This window comes from Pipra filicauda, unplaced genomic scaffold (assembly GCF_003945595.2).
Source record: "Pipra filicauda isolate LSUMZ 115617 unplaced genomic scaffold, ASM394559v2 scaffold112_size3218982_pilon, whole genome shotgun sequence".
Lineage (NCBI taxonomy): Eukaryota > Metazoa > Chordata > Aves > Passeriformes > Pipridae > Pipra > Pipra filicauda.
Window position 1 is genome coordinate 1844910 of NW_024103574.1, and position 16071 is coordinate 1860980.

At 37.9% G+C, this 16071-nt stretch overlaps 1 protein-coding gene across 6 annotated transcripts in view; it reads right to left on the reverse strand.

Annotated features, from left to right (window-relative positions):
* BCAR3 (BCAR3 adaptor protein, NSP family member) overlaps nt 1–16071 on the reverse strand; it is a 91263-nt gene that overhangs the window by 17943 nt on the left and 57249 nt on the right. The window lies entirely within an intron of this gene.

Genomic DNA, 16071 nt, shown 5'->3' on the forward strand with positions numbered 1-16071 from the left:
TTCAGCTGGGCAACATAATGAATTTATCTCAATGCAGCAAAAAATCTGAATTTCTCAGAGGTAGTTGTGGACTTCAGCATGTTTATTTGTGGAACAATCTGGTATTTCATTAGAATTGTAATTCCTACTAAAACCAGGAATTAACCTCATCTAATTACGCAAACTGATTTTGCTTAAAATGCTACATTTAAAAAAATTAAAAAATATGACAGCTTCACTTCATACCATCCTATTGTTCATATCATCCCTGGCCCTCTGGCATTTCACAGAAGCCACACTATTTGGCCCCAAGGTTCACACCTTACTTCATTTGACCACCAGGTATTTCTATACCTACAGCCACTTTCTCTTCAGCAAATGCACCCCAGTTCCCTACCATCCAAACTTCTTAATATAGCAGTTCATCAGATTCAACTAATGCTAAATCTGCATACTGGAACACACGCATTCAAATCTATTTTAAATGCTGCAAATCTCTTTAAATAGAACCTTATTTTTAAAGATCCCAACTGTAATTTGTTTCTACATAAGAGGTTTTATTTTTTACCCTCCATACAGCAAACACTATTAATGTTTCTGTTTCTCTAGAGACTATATGGATTAGACTAAATGGAAAGTTGCCATGACAACATCACTGTTATTTTAGGTATCAGAAATTCGTGCCAAGTTAAACAAAGGGCATGCATGGTCAATAATAAGTTTTCTAACTGTTCTGACAGCAAATGATAAAACCCAATGTAATTTAAAAGGTTTTAGAAGAATTAAGCCTTATGCTTAAAACGGGAATGAAAATTAATTACAGCACAATAGAGCATCTTTAGCACTCTATTGTGATGATAACTTCTGAGAAGTCAATCTGATCAGAGTCACTTTTTCAGCGCGCCCAGAAGACTGAGCCCCACACCTCATGTTCAGAAATGGACAGTTAAAAGGCTAAATCACTGAAGGAGAGAAAAGGGGGCATCTGTTCCCAGCTTTTAAGTGCCTCCATTGAAGTTGGAAAGCTAACAGGCCAGAAGATCCTTCACATCCTTCCTCATTGCAAGTGCTCCAGAAAACCTATACACAAATACACAGTGACTTACAGAGCTGACACAGCAGTAGTCAAAGAACAATTCACATATAAATCTTAATAAAAAGATTTAAATGCTTAAGTGTAGTTCGCAGATCCTCAAGTAGTCAGATATCTCACATGACTACAATTCCCAAGTCACTTAGACACTTCTGTAAGCGGGGCTGAAAATGTTTATAAAGGCCTTTCCTGTGCATATAGCGCATATAATGCATTTTTGCATACAGTAAAAGATGTCCCTGCCCATGGCAGGAGGATTGGACTAGATGACATTTGAAGATTCCTTCCAACCCAAACCATCCTATGTGTACATGATTTTGTGTATCTTGCAATTAAAAAAATTCTAAAATACGATGAAAAATCCAAAATTTTCTGAAGTGCTTAAAAAGACTGGGCTCCTGAGCACAACTGCCTATGTTTTTACTAAGTCCATGGAAAAAGTTAGGTCTGATCAGTTAAATTCTGAAAACTTGAAAGTTTGCTAAAATTCTCCTCAGCAAGTCCAAAACCAGGGCATTTTTAACTTAGTACCTAAACATAAAGACAGTCAGCTTCAGGCTCATAAAACAGCAACTTGTTTAAGATTCTCTCTGAGACAACGGTAAATTCTAAAGGTGTTCTTTAGAAGTTCAGAAACACACTGTACCCAACCATGATATAAAACCAAACACTTCTAAACAAAAACCAAAAGCATTACTGACTAGCACACTGTTACTGAAAAAGAGCACCTACCTTGACTCTGATAACAGACTTACGATGATAAAAGCAGCAAAGTGCTGCAATCAGCATTTGAAAAACATTATAATCCTTCGGCATTTTTGGTTCTGCTGCTTGTGGTTCCTCAAGACTGAAGATAAACAGTCACTACTAGCAGTTTCCTGAGGTTTAAGCAAGCTCTTTAGTATCACCACTGCCTACCAGAGCTGCTACACCCCCCTACTCACATATCAGTGCAGGACACTTTCCACAGCTGAAGCTGATACTATCAATTCAGTGACCGCTGGCACACTTGCTTCCAGCATGCCATAGAGAGAGTGCCAGAATCCGCATGTGATCTGCTTCACTCACCAGTGAAATCCTAGCTCCTCTATCTTGATATCCTCTGGCTCAGAGATGCATTTAAGCCAACAGCACAAGGCAAACTCCTCGATGAGTTACAATACCTGGCTGTCTCCCTGTGCTGGTAAAGGCTTAATCAGTTGCTCCAGCTCAATCATGCAACATCTCTGCCTGCACCATCAATAATATACACATAAAAGAAAAAAAAGAAGAGGAAAAGCAGATGATTACTGTTTGATGACTGTAAGAATTATATCCTCTGAGCTTCGGTAACCAAGTAAAATGATAAATCTGTTTATTTTTAATTAGGAAGCTTCTGGCAAACAGTCCTTGGAAAAAATAGCAAGAAAGCCAACCCTGTCAGCATAGTCAGTATTAGTGGTGCAGCCAAGGTACCTTTAGCATTGAAAGCTATCAGTGGACAGCTTTAGCTTGGTGATAGTCCCCTGGGACTGTGCAAAGTGCTCGAGAAAGAACTGAATTCATGAATAGGTCTGATTTGGCAAAGTAAAAATAAGCACTGTAACAAAATAAAAAGCAGCAGTTTTATTTATGCCTTTGATTCTATTTCCTTGTACAGCATAGTCCATAGCTTGACTGGTCAGCAAACTGCTCATCAGCAAAGACTGTCCTACAAACCTCAAGGCCCTCTCAAGAACCAAGGCAAAAAGCTTGGGTAACTATAATAGCTGTAAGAGACAAGACATCACCTTGATAGCAGCCCAGTTAATAGACTTGGTGAAAGGAAACAAGATGGACTGGATTGAGGGGTACAAGAAAACCTGTAGCACTTAGGAAGGAGAAACTTTGAAGAGATCAATCACTTATTACCTGGGTGGTATGAAAAAAATCCAGAAGTCACAGATATTTCAGATTTCAGACTGGGAATAAATTAATCCCAAAACACGGGTAAATTAATAGTCACTTGTCTTTTTCATCAGCAACAAATATATTAGATAATTAGGAGGGCATATACATTAAATGCTTATTGATGTCCTCAGGTATTACTTGCAAGGCAATACTTCTCACCTAATTATACTTCCTTCCTACACTACCTGAACAATGTGAAGTGCCCTCAGTGCCTGCACCCAGCAATGGAACTTGGCACATAAACCAAGCAGCAGCACTGAGCAGAAAAAGGACATAAAACGTGCACTGTCTTTCAAGGGAAATGGGATACAGAGTGCCTATCCAAAAAAAAAAGGAAACCGCAGGGTTAATAACAAGGAAAAGGAAGCGTGATGTGTAAAGTTCTCTTTCCTGTCTGACTACCTAAGGTTTGCAGGTACCTAGCACCAAATTACTAAAACCAGAATGCTCACAAAGCTGGTCAGACTACTTGGGATGTGTAGGAGATGCTATGCCTGTGTTCTTTTGAGAAAAGGAAATAAAAGAACAGAATATTAAATGGTCTGTAAAATGATAAACCTGTCAAGAAAAAGGATAAAAGACTGGCCAGAAAAGGAGCTGAAAATACTGACTTTGCAGATGGAGTCCTGCTGTAGAGCTGGGGAGAAGAAATGCCTATCCAAGTAGTTTATGACAAACTCGAACAATGAATGAGTAGATAATATGACTGTGAAACTACCCTCCTCTTCTCTTTGCTCTGTGCTGCAGCATATTTTAATTTACTTTGAGTTCTTTTTCCACTTTGAGGAAATCCACAGGACTGCTTTAGTAGGTAGTCAGAGAAGAGAAGATTAAAAGATACCCTATAGAACTCCAAACACAAAAGCCTCAACTGTGATTCTTGTTTCTGGTCTGCAGCTTTTTGATACGGTGGCAGGACATCTCATCAAGGACTGTATTTTTGAAGAATTCATCAAAAGTTCTCATAATAACACCCCAATCCAATTTTAAAAAGGGAGGGGGGGAGAAGAGGGGGAATGATAAAAAGGGAAAGGAAAATGAAGACTGCATCAGTCAAGGCATTTTTTCTTTATAATGGTGACAAGACAGCATTAGTATCACTGCACAACACACTAAGGTTTCACTTGGAATATCACAAACAAAAAGTATAAAGACAAGCAACTCAAATTACAGCAGGGGACAAGAAGGGTTATTAGGACGACTGATCTATTTTTGGCAGCAGAAACAACTTGATTTAGCAACGCAAAATAAGGTGGGACACTTCTGTTCTGAAAAGAATTAAAAGTTTCAAAAAGTAGTTCTTTATGGGGTTAAAAAAAAAAAGGCAAAATCTCCCTCCTTCAATGGGAATAGCACAGCTCAATATGGAAAGCAAATTTGGCCTAATAGGTATTCAGTGTGGATGTGCCTATTTTTCATTTGAAAGGTTTGCTACTAAACAGTTTTGAAAAAAGTTTAGGTGTTACACTCCCAGCTCAACATGAACAGCAGAGTATAAATTACAAATGGTAATTGCCACCTCTTTATTTCCTGTCTGTAATGAAGTAAAGAATCAAAAATTATGTATGTTGTGAGAATGCCAGAAATAATGAACCTTAAAAAATAATACTGTACTATTTCATATAACAGCTATAGCTTTTTATCAACAGTATAACTTATAGGAAAGAGGATACTTTAGATAGAGAATTTAATTTTTTAAAAACTAAACTAATGGGATTTTTCTTTTTATTAAAGGTTAACGTGACTTCTGCCCACATAGTTCAATGGATGGCAATCTTTACGTGACACTGGGATGCAGCAGTATGAAAATTAAGATTAGTGGAAGGAATCTCAAAGAGTATGTGAGAAAGCTCTGGGAAATAGTATGGTATTTCCTGCACTGATGGCTATCATGGAGCTGTTTTCAGCCAGCATGATTGAGGACAGCCTTCAGGCTGCTCCAAATTATGCTTCATACATAGGTAAGATTTACATTTTTAATTACTGACTCAGAGAAACAGAGGATGGTTTGGCCACATTTTCACTCTCCTGTCCTTCAATTTTTTGCTGGTACTTCAGGTTCTTAGACTCTGCACATGAGAAATAAACCAGCTGTTTCTTGTAGCTTAAAAACATCAAACACAATCCTTTTGCTAAGTCATCTATTATGATGTATTTCTAATGCTCTCCAGCACCAAAAGATCAACCACCAGCTTTGTTTCTTTGTTTTCAAAGATTCTTACCTAGAATCTTAACATGTCTGATAATCCCTTCATCTGTTTCTAAGAATGGTTGGCAAGAGTATTTTTGATAATTTTGATAACTAAGCTTATTGAGAAAAGATTTCTAAGTTCATAGAATTCAAAGCCACATGAGTACAAGGACACTTGAACATATATTCTGTGCCGAGTTCCTAATAGTCTATCAGGAAGAAAAATAAGTAGTCTCTGCTAACCCCATCTGTTATTACAAAGTCTCTAGAGTTATTTAGGGTGTTTTCATGGTCTGGTTTAAATTACAGTTACTCAGTGTTCCCTTGACAGACCTAAACTCTGTCCAGCTCCACTCACAGCACAGGAGTTCAAGGTCCTTACATGGGATGGTGTGAACCTGTTCAAGGGGAATCCTCTTGGGCTGCTTTAGTTGTACAGGTTAAACAAGATAAAATGTAGGAATAATTGCTTTTGCAGGTGTTGGTTTCTTTTTATCTCATCACCAAAAAAAACCCCAAAAACCCCTTATTTGGCTTTTAAGTTTTAAGTGGCTAAAGTAAAACAACCAAACTCGGTATAAATATAAATGCTTGAAAATTCACAAGTAGTCTGAAGTTATCAAAATGGTCTGCAGAGCTACAAGAAGTTATTTTGAACCAAACACTAGTCATGCTCAGGGAAGTGCTTATAATTCATATACAGAATTATTATGATTTGTGATTTCATATTAGAGAAAGAAAAATAATTTCAGGCTAAATTGGATGAAGGAATTGGTGGCTTGCCACTTTGTACTACATCAACAAATCATTTAAGCATTCAAATCAGCCTAAGAGTATTCAGTGAAATACATGTAATGCTTTAGATTTCACTCCACTAAATGAAAGTAAACAGTCCAGGCAGGAAGCCAGCTGTAAATGAAAGAAGGCATGGTGTACTGTACAAGGGTCAACAACATCCATCTGATTTGATGCAGCACGCAGCCAATCCAGGGCACTCGGCTCACTGTTGCTGATCGAATGACGTCAGATGGAACACAGACGTGTCCCGTGGTCACACAGTGAACATGCACAGCCTAACTATGGGTTTGAGTCTCCATGCCTACAAAATGGCACCTGTAAGGTTGTAATAAAGTCCAATATGAATAAAATTTGAAAGAAAAACAAAACAAAACAAAATCAAAGCACTTAAATCTTCAGTTGAAACTTTCTTCGTTTAACACATGTTTTCTCTATAACTAGTTATTTTTAATTGAAGGAAAAGTCAGGAAACAGGGGACAACTCTTAAATAATTTGTCCACACAAACATCTTCACAATGCCCACAACCATTTAGTTTTTGTACTAAGTCCTTCAGATAAGGCCCATGACCTCTAACAATACTCCATGGGGGATGCCTCCAAATACAGGTAGTGCCCAACTGTTTACAGCTGAACACCTTTTAAAGTGTAGAATAAGTGGAAAAAAGGGGATGACAACACTGTCAGAGAGTGTAGCTTACTTTTATCTGTTCCTAACTCAAACATTTACAGGTTCATGAAGTCCCACCACCCAGCTCATGTCGAACCATTCCTGTGTCAATTCTTAACAGAACTGACTCTTTCATGTTCTCTTGTATAACCTCACTTCCTGCAAGCTGTTGTTGGTGCAGCTTCTAAACATAAATCAACAGACAGATCTGCAGTTGTAATTCCACTTGTTTGCATTGCACAGGTGTGGTATGGGAGAGGTCAGTGTAATTTCTTCCTCCTCTCTATCGTGGTTCTGTGAGGCAGGCTCAGAAATACACTGCAGTTGTACAGGAATAGTGAGAAAACAGAATTTGCATCTATTTAGTTTACACTGCTGCTTGAATAAATCTCTTTGAAAATCTGCCTCATATAAAAACCCAGATTGGCAGCTACAAGAAATAAACGCCCAATCTGCTTATGAGCTTCCTATTAGGTTCTAATTTGCACTTTAAGACATCCAAATACTTTTGAGATTTGTATGCTCTAGTTATAAAAGATCAGATTTCTCAAAGTCAACTGGCAGTATGTCTGGCTTTCCTACTAGCCAACTTACTATTATGAATCCACCAGCAGGTTTTACTGATCCTACCAAAAACTATCATACATATTCTTGAGCTCCATCTACTGTTTGCCAACCCACGTACAAACAGGAAACAATTTTGTTATGTCCCACCTGTATTTAATTCAATTTATTCCTTAGATTGGGAAAATAAAAAGTTTTTGAAAAGGCATGAATTTCCTATTTTGTTCAGAATTAGTTCACAGTTTATGGCTAATACTTTCCTGCTGACTTAGCTGTCATTAGTCGAACTAGCTTTGGTGGTCAGCGTACAAGAGCTCTCTCTCACACAGAAAACAATTGCTAACTTCAGACTTCTGTTTTTGAAAGCCTCCCCACCAGCCCTATCAAAGTAAAGTGCTTTTTGTGTGAGATTTACACCAATTTCAAATAGAATTCAAAGATGAAAAAATTCTGCTACTTCGCCAGGGTAAATGGTCAATTTTAAAATATCAGTTATTTATCTAAAACTCTTGAATGCCCTAAAATACTTTCCTTTTATCCAAAGAATGTATATTTCGGATGTGTAGCACTCAAAAATTAAGCTTACAAGTCACTTAGGCTCTGTCTGAGCTCAGCTTTTCAAAAGTCCCTTTCTATGTTTTATTAACACAAGGATTTGAGGACATGGAGGCAAATTATCTCTGGGTATTCTAGACAGCCATCATAACATTATACTCCATTATGTGTGGAGATGTTCTTATTTTCTAGAAGTATCTGACATACAAAAACGTCAGACCAACCTGTTCCTTTGACAGCACATATCAACAGATGTTATCACAGCTGAAATGTCCCAATGCTCCTTCTGCTGCACCTCCATAGGCTAAAGTCTATCTAAACAGCGTGTCTCCAAAAAGAGGCAAGATGTACAGATCACACACAATGTTCCAGTCTTACTCTAATTATTATCTATTAACACAGCTCTGAGGGATTAGGAGCTTTACGTCCCTAGGTTTTATCAGTAAGAGGACCCAAAATGCTTAATAATAATAATAATCATCATCATCATCTGCTTTCCACACACTGTATACTCACTCCCCCTTGTGGTTCATATGCTTATAGACACTGAAAGATCAACTTTAGTACGGTGTTGCATGAACGAGTTAAACATAAATATTTTCATGGCCCAGTCCATCTTCTAAACTACGAAAGAATCCAACATCATCAGTAACATAGTTCCTGTGGAACAATCCTGAAAGCCCAAAATTAATAGAAAAATAAGTATTCCAAGAGACACAGCTCAGCAACAGTTACAAAAAGATGAACAGAAAAGATGGTAAACTGTAGTCAGATCTTTGATGTTATTAACTGTTAAACACCTCATGAAAACAAATAAAATTATGTGTGGCACTCACACATTTTCTATATATACAGACCTACTCACACATGTGTATAGAAGAAAACTGTAAGGTGTAAGAATTCCAGCTTATGCCATCTTACAAACAAGACTTGATAGTAGTTACTGATCATCTAACAAAGGGACTGAAAAAGTCAACTAAGTAGCTACTGCCACTGGTATTACTACTGGTGCCAAGGAAATAAGTACAAATTATATAATTTTATAGTTTTCAACTCAAAACGTGGTGCAATCTCAGTGCATGCAGTGGCTTTTGATGACTCCAGATCAAACATCATTTAAGAGTTAATGAGTAATAATAGAAGAAGCAGAATACAGACATTAACAGGGTCAAATCCACAACAGGACACGATGTAAGATTAACCATTAAACAGAGAGAATGCTTGCTGCTCTATGAATTATCTGCATTCTATATTTACTAAAGCATACTCAGCACTACAGAAGATGTTCTATAAGATAAATATCCTAAACTCCATTTCAGCATCAGGAGAAGGGAATGCAAGAGCCACAGCTAAAAGACTTTACAATAAAGGTCAGAATAATTAGAAAGCCACTCTCCACTGGACTTAATTCATATAAGGATTATCATTCACAAAGAAAAAAAAATCCCTCCTCCCAATATGCTAAAAAAACCCCAACAAACCCACAAACAAAAACCCCGACGAAGGAAAAAGAAAAAAACCCATCCATCAAAAACCCCACTACAGATCTTAAAGCTAATAAGGTCATTCAGGAATTGGGGGCTGGGAAACAGCAAAAAGCTCCAAACAGTAATAAGCTAACTTGGATTCTCTCTACTAGGGAAACATGAACTAGGACAGTACACTGAGGGTACATTGTCTTGCAGAGCTGTAGAATCCCACTTCCTGCACAGTTCACTGCAAACATCAGCTTAGATTTTATCATCACTTTGCACCCAATAGATTACAGAACTGCTGACTCAACCATATTTTCAGAGATGAGCCTGTTGGTCAAACAGAATTCAACATTAGAAAATACTCAAACTTGGGCGTAAGATTCCATCACTAATTACGGATAACTGCATTATATCAAATAAAACAAGTTTTCCTTAACTCCAAATAAACAGGGCAAGATTCTCACCCTGATTTTAGGGGAATTAACTACTTGAGAGCTTCTAAATTTTAATTACACATGTATCCTCTTAAGTCTTTTTGCATTTTATAATTGGCTGATGAAATAAGGATATTTTAGGAATAATTATCATACATACTTAAAGATATCATTGTCCTTTCTAGGTAGAGAAAGGGCACAAGTTGTAAGAAACAAGCCCAGTATAAGGCTGAAGAAAAAATTCTACTACCTGAAATTTTACTGTTACCAGAATAGGATTAAAAGTAAATGACAAGATGCTTTGTCCAACTTCTTCCAACAGCCAAAACTTGTCCCATTAAAAAATTAAATAAAGGTAACCAAGAGAAGACAGACGGACAAAAAAAAAAAAGGCAACAAACCCCAACCCAAACAAAAACCAACCAACCAAAAAAGCCCACCTCTATGTGCAAAATATCACATTTTAGGAAAAACTTTTCCTCAGTAACAATGAAAAGACCATTAGACTACTTTGGTTTGGAAGGCAGAATAGATTATCTTGGGAGGCTATGGAATCTCTTTTGTTGGAGGTTTTGGACTAATCAGAACACCTATTCTAACAATCTCAGTGACACATTGACAAAAAAAATTCTCAAGTTCCCTCAAGACCTACTTCTGTAACTTAATGACAGATAGGAGGGGAAAAACTCCCCCCCATTATGGGCCTCTTGAGAAAAAAAGCAACAAACTTCCAAAAGTGTTTTAACCACGAAAGTTACAATGAAATTATTATGAGAAATGTGATTTTAACAGCCATTACTTGATTAAAAAAATATCGAGTTAGTGTTTCTTTTCCAGCAGAGGGCAGCGTATAACCAGCAACCACTCATCAAGAATCAAAGCGGAAGTTTTTGTCAGACAGAAAATTACACGTATTTAACATCAGATCGGCTCTAACAGAATCTTATATTTCTGAATTACACAGTTTGTATACAAGAAGCAACTGCTGTGGAATGAGGTTGTGATATTTTAGCTTCAGTTCCTGCTAAGCTAGAAACATGAAATAAAAATAAGTATCTCTGACTGAAACATTACTGACAGCGTTGATGATCTTTGAGTTGGATGACAAATCTGTAATGACAAAGAGATGTGTAAAGTCGAAGTCAGTCACATGGGCATACTCTTTTTCTCCTCAACAAAATACATTCCATCTGATAATCCCACCTTCTGTGATACTGTTGCTCTTGCTGCAGTTGCAAAAAGTGGGGGAAAAAAAATCCCCAAACTACCATAAGGATTCAAAAAGAACCTCCTGATGGCGTGGTGCCTTAGTGTCAGGCATTCCTCCTAGCTCAGGTACTTTATGCACGACACTGTCAGACAACACAGAAACCCCACAGACTTTCTGCTCACAAGTCACAACTCGCATCTCAACAGGCAAGTCTCCGCAGGAGAGCGATATGAGGCATGAACAGGAATATACTGCAGTTGGCAACTTTTCCATTGAGGCGGGGATTTCTCTAATGTATTTCCACATCTAAAAAAGGCTGCTTGCAATGTAATTTCATTGTCATCAGGAAGAATTGTTTCCCAAACTGTGGCTACTTGTCATGCTGACACAGATTTTTTCCCAACCTTTCCCAAATACACATACACACATAAAAACTTTACTTTTGGTAATTCTCTTCCCATGGTATCTTCTTGGCATAGCCAAAAGAACAACGAGAGTCAAACACCCACACATATTGGCATCGACAATATTATGAATTTGTGCAATTAACTACACAAACTGTGCATCAATAAACCTCATCACCTGATCCAAGTTCCCTAAAGTTGAATTGAACCCACAAAACATTGTCCTATCTTGCAAAGCTACAGATAATGATCAACAACCTGGAATGTCATCAAAATTTTATTTTCACTTGCATTAACCAAAGCCATGATAAATGACGGTAACTTTTATGACAGTTTGCTTTCTAACAAAATCAAGAAGCTGTAAAAATAGGGAAAAAATGAACACCATGGGGCTGAGACAAACAACAATCCTTCAGCAGAACTTCACAAGAGAATGTTTTTCTGCAGCTGTAACTTCCTTAGGGCAGCAACGGTTTTTCCAAGTCCAAATCTAAATATAAACTTCCCTCATGACCATGCTGAGCAGACAATCAGTCATAAATTTTGTAAATTTCCACTAATGGATTAAAATACAACTCTAAAACCTCAGGCCATAGAAATACTCATCAACTCATCACTGATATGTATTTCTGTAATTATTAAGTACTATTTCCACGGGAAATGCTCGAAAGGTTTCCATGAAAGGAAGAGAGAAATCTAGTTGTTTTTTTTTTCTTTTTGCCCTGATATAGCTTCAATGATTACAGCACAGACTTCTATAAAAAGAACCTAAAGTATTTATAGTGAATAGGAATGGGACAGAAAGCTATCTTTAGTTCATATGAATTTGATCAAAACGACTCACAAAAAGTTCTCTGACACACTCAAATCTGCAAGCACTTGATTCTTTCTCCCCTGCTGCAGGAGTCTGTTCTGTGGATGTGTAGACCCAGGGTGTGGGAAGAACCTGCAGAGACTACCAATGGATCTATTATTTGGCTCATAAAACTTGTAAAAATCTCACAGAATGTACAACGTGCTATTGTGTCCCTAAATCTCTTTCATGACATGGGTAGCAGCCTGACTCAAAGCAGTCTGGCCTGTTTTCACTTCTACCATAAAAGGTTTTTTTGAAAGAGCCATTTAACTGTGACCATGGTTTCAGCAGCACTGTAAAGACAAAGGAAGGGCTGAAGCCATATGGACACTTCAGTACTCCGACTCCAGCAAATCAGTATTTTTTTCCTCCCGCTTAGAACTTGCTTTTGCACGATTAGCTCTCTTTATGTATCGAACGAACCAATACATCAATATTCAAGGTGTAGTAAACTACACTGTCATTTGTGAGCTGTAATTTAGATTACAGAATTAGAAACCATAGTGCATCTATAGAGAATTCTCAAAAAAAAAAAGTGCAGTATAACTAGTGCTTTTCTGTCTTGTATCTTGAACAGAACAAGACAGCAGAAAAACCAGGTTTTTTTGCCTTTCCTCTGTTCAGAGTATTTCTGAATACAAGGATTTATTTGTATTACTTTGAGTCACCAGATTCCAGCAAGGAAAGGTTTGTTAAAAAGCAAATTGATGCACTCAGCTTCAAAGTTTACCATGAGTTTCTCTGTTTGTAGTCATTACTGCCACAACAAACATGATGATATACTTTTCACTGTGAACCAGCACACTGAATCAAAACCAGAACCATGTTACTCTTCCTCAAGCTTGAATGAATTCTCCACATTCTATTTACAGCAGAGTCAAGTTTTGAAGAGGTGCTGATCATTCCCCAGCAGGAGCACATTCTAAACAAGTATTATCTTTTTTATGGGACTCCAGAAACTCCAGTAGCATGTTTGCATCACTGCAGAAACAGTGCTAATTTGCAACTATGAAGCTTCAGGGCCTGCTCTGTGCCCAGCTTTGTTTTGTAAAATTACTTTTTAAATCTAGCTAGTTTAAAACTAGCTGCTTGCCTTGAAAGAGAATAGGTATGACTGCGCAGCCTGATAAAGTGGATCAGTTATGAGAATGGCGTCTATTTGATCACATTTGATCTTTCAAAACAGTCGCCTACAATTAGTGTGTCAGGGAGCAACAGGAGTGGGGCTGCTCCCTAAGGAATGGTGATCTGGGGGCACAGGGTGGCCAAAGTGCTCACCAACAAGGTGCAGTCCCACAGCACCAAGATGCAAGCAAGGTGAGCAGGGTGATGACACAACAGGTCCTATCACATTCCAGTGAGCCTCAGGCAAGACGGGTAACAGGCCAGGTCTAAGGTCCGTCCAGGGCTTCCCACGCAGCACTTGAGAAACAGGACTGGGGTAAGCACACCTCCTAAACAACTTGGGTTTGAAGGCTCCAGCCTGGTGGAGCCTTTGCTGGGTGGGTGTGGGTGGAGGTCCTAAGTGAGGCTGTCCAGGACACTTAGAAACGAGTGCCCTCAAGGCCTGACAGTACAGTTTGTTTGTCAGGATTGTAACTCCTGGGTAGACTCACCAGCAGCCAAATGTAGTTTTGTACTGCACCAGCAGTACAACTTAAATTTGTGCCATGTATTACTTTCAGGATAATGCAATTTTTAACAAGGCAAATTAATCCAAAGTCTCTCTTCTCTTTACAGTTTGAATAGAATCTGTATCATGACTGTGTACAATTAGTTTCAGCATTAGTTCTTACGTATGACTGGTACATCATATGTGCTTCACGCTCAAGTTTATGTTTCCAGTCAGTAAATTGACAGTTTTCTGTTCAGAGACAATCCTAACTATATTTTCCTGTGCATCAGAAATATAAATCTGTCGCTCAGAACTTCAGTATCCTAAATCAGCAAAATATGGTTCCCAAAAGTGCTCTTGTTTCTCCCTCTTCTCTTACTATCTCTTCTTCACTTAAAGGCATTTTTTTCGCCACTTAAACAACATCTGTCAAAGCCCACCTGCTTGTTCAAACTACATATGCACAGACTATATATCAAAGAGACTTGTGCAAATGGCAACAGTGGTATAAACATTGTCAGATGCTACAGAAATCTATTTTTTCAGCATGAGTAGGTTAGTGTTCTGCAGTTTATACCTGACTTAACACTGCCATTAAAATTTATTCAAGGATCTGGAAAATGTATAAACATTAATATAATAGTTAACATAAGGTAAGTTATAGAAGACAATGAACACATACTTGCTGAAACTTGAGCCAACAAAGGGAGTCCAAGATCCTGTTAGTATGAATTCAGGCACATCTTTTACAGTTAGAGTTAACTGATAATAAATTATTGATGAGAGTCTTCCTTTAATTATGATCATTTTCTGTGTAAGAACACATTTCTGGAATCAGTTTTGTTAGTAACCCAGACTTTGAAAGACAAAAAAGTGTTTGGGGGAGTTATATTTATTAGAAAACAATTTCTGCATATTTTTCCAAGTTGTAGTTTGAGATTTCTTGTCTAGAATTCCTGTTATAATATCATTGAACTATGGTCCAAACTCACAGTTCACTGAAGATACAAATATAGACAAGAAAAACTGAAAAAGGAGGAAGAGAAGAGGATAAGCAACCCTTATGTTCTCCCTCATATGTCTCTTTTCCTCCAGCTTTCTTCCTCAACATCAAAGTTTTAATAACTAAGCTTAGCACCACTGCTATTGACAAGAGTCCAAGACAAGCTTCTACTAGAAAAGTTGAAAAGATCAGAAACCACATTTATAATACAGAACTTGCTGCAACAAGACAAGACACACATATTGATGAATTGGCGCATGATACCTCTGCCTTCTACTTGGTCATATTATTAAAACTGTAACAACATACTCTGTACAGCATAGTGCAAGACACATAGTAAATAAAATAGAGCAATTAACATGTCCACCACATTGTTGCCTCTGGCACCCCCTCTTCTACAGCACTCTTGAGAAGGCTTTTGGCCTTCTCTGTCTCTGCTACTTTCCCATATCCCAACTTTAGGCTGGGATTGAGGCCAGGGACCTCACAACAGTGAGGTTGTTTAGAGCAGAAATCCAGCAGCTGTTCTGAGAGTCCTCCAGCAGTCACTTTTCCATGGACCTTTGTGTTCTGCTCTTCCCCTCCTCTTCTTTGAAACCCTACTTCCCAGATCCATCCCAACCCTAAGCAGAAAGTACAGCAGATGACCCTGACACTTTCAGATGAATTAATTCTCAGCACTTTCCTGTGACAATCCCCTATCAACACATTCTCCTAGCTTTCTTCTTCAATCAGTCTGAACCCTAAGATTGGGCACATCTCCATTTCCCTCAACTATGAACATCCACAGAGGGAATTCCAGCTGCAAAACCCAGACTGGCTCTCCTCAGTCTCTTCCTCTCCTGAACTCTAACCTGTAGCAGAAATTTGGGTGTCTGAGAAATTCAGACTTGCATGAATAGCTACAGAAATATCCTATGTTAAGGATAACCTGTGTTTATCTCACACTTCTCAGAAAACTTCTAAAAGACAGGGAACAAAGCTCAACAATTAGAGAAGCTTGTTGTTGAGAGACATGATGTATAAGCCAGATTCTTGCAAGGTTCTGAGAAACAATATTCACTTAAACATGTTGAAAGATGCTAATTCAGCAGAAATTACAGCATTACAAGAGATCGCCAGTACAGAATCACAACCCTAAGGCTTCTTCCAAAGTTTCTATACTGCAAATCCAGGGCTGATTTTTGAACAAAATTTATGAATGCTCCAGAGTATTTTTTATTTACTCTAACAAAGTACACACTCTGATCTTGTACAAAAGGAAAACAGAACTCACAATTTTTCCAGGATTCCAGTT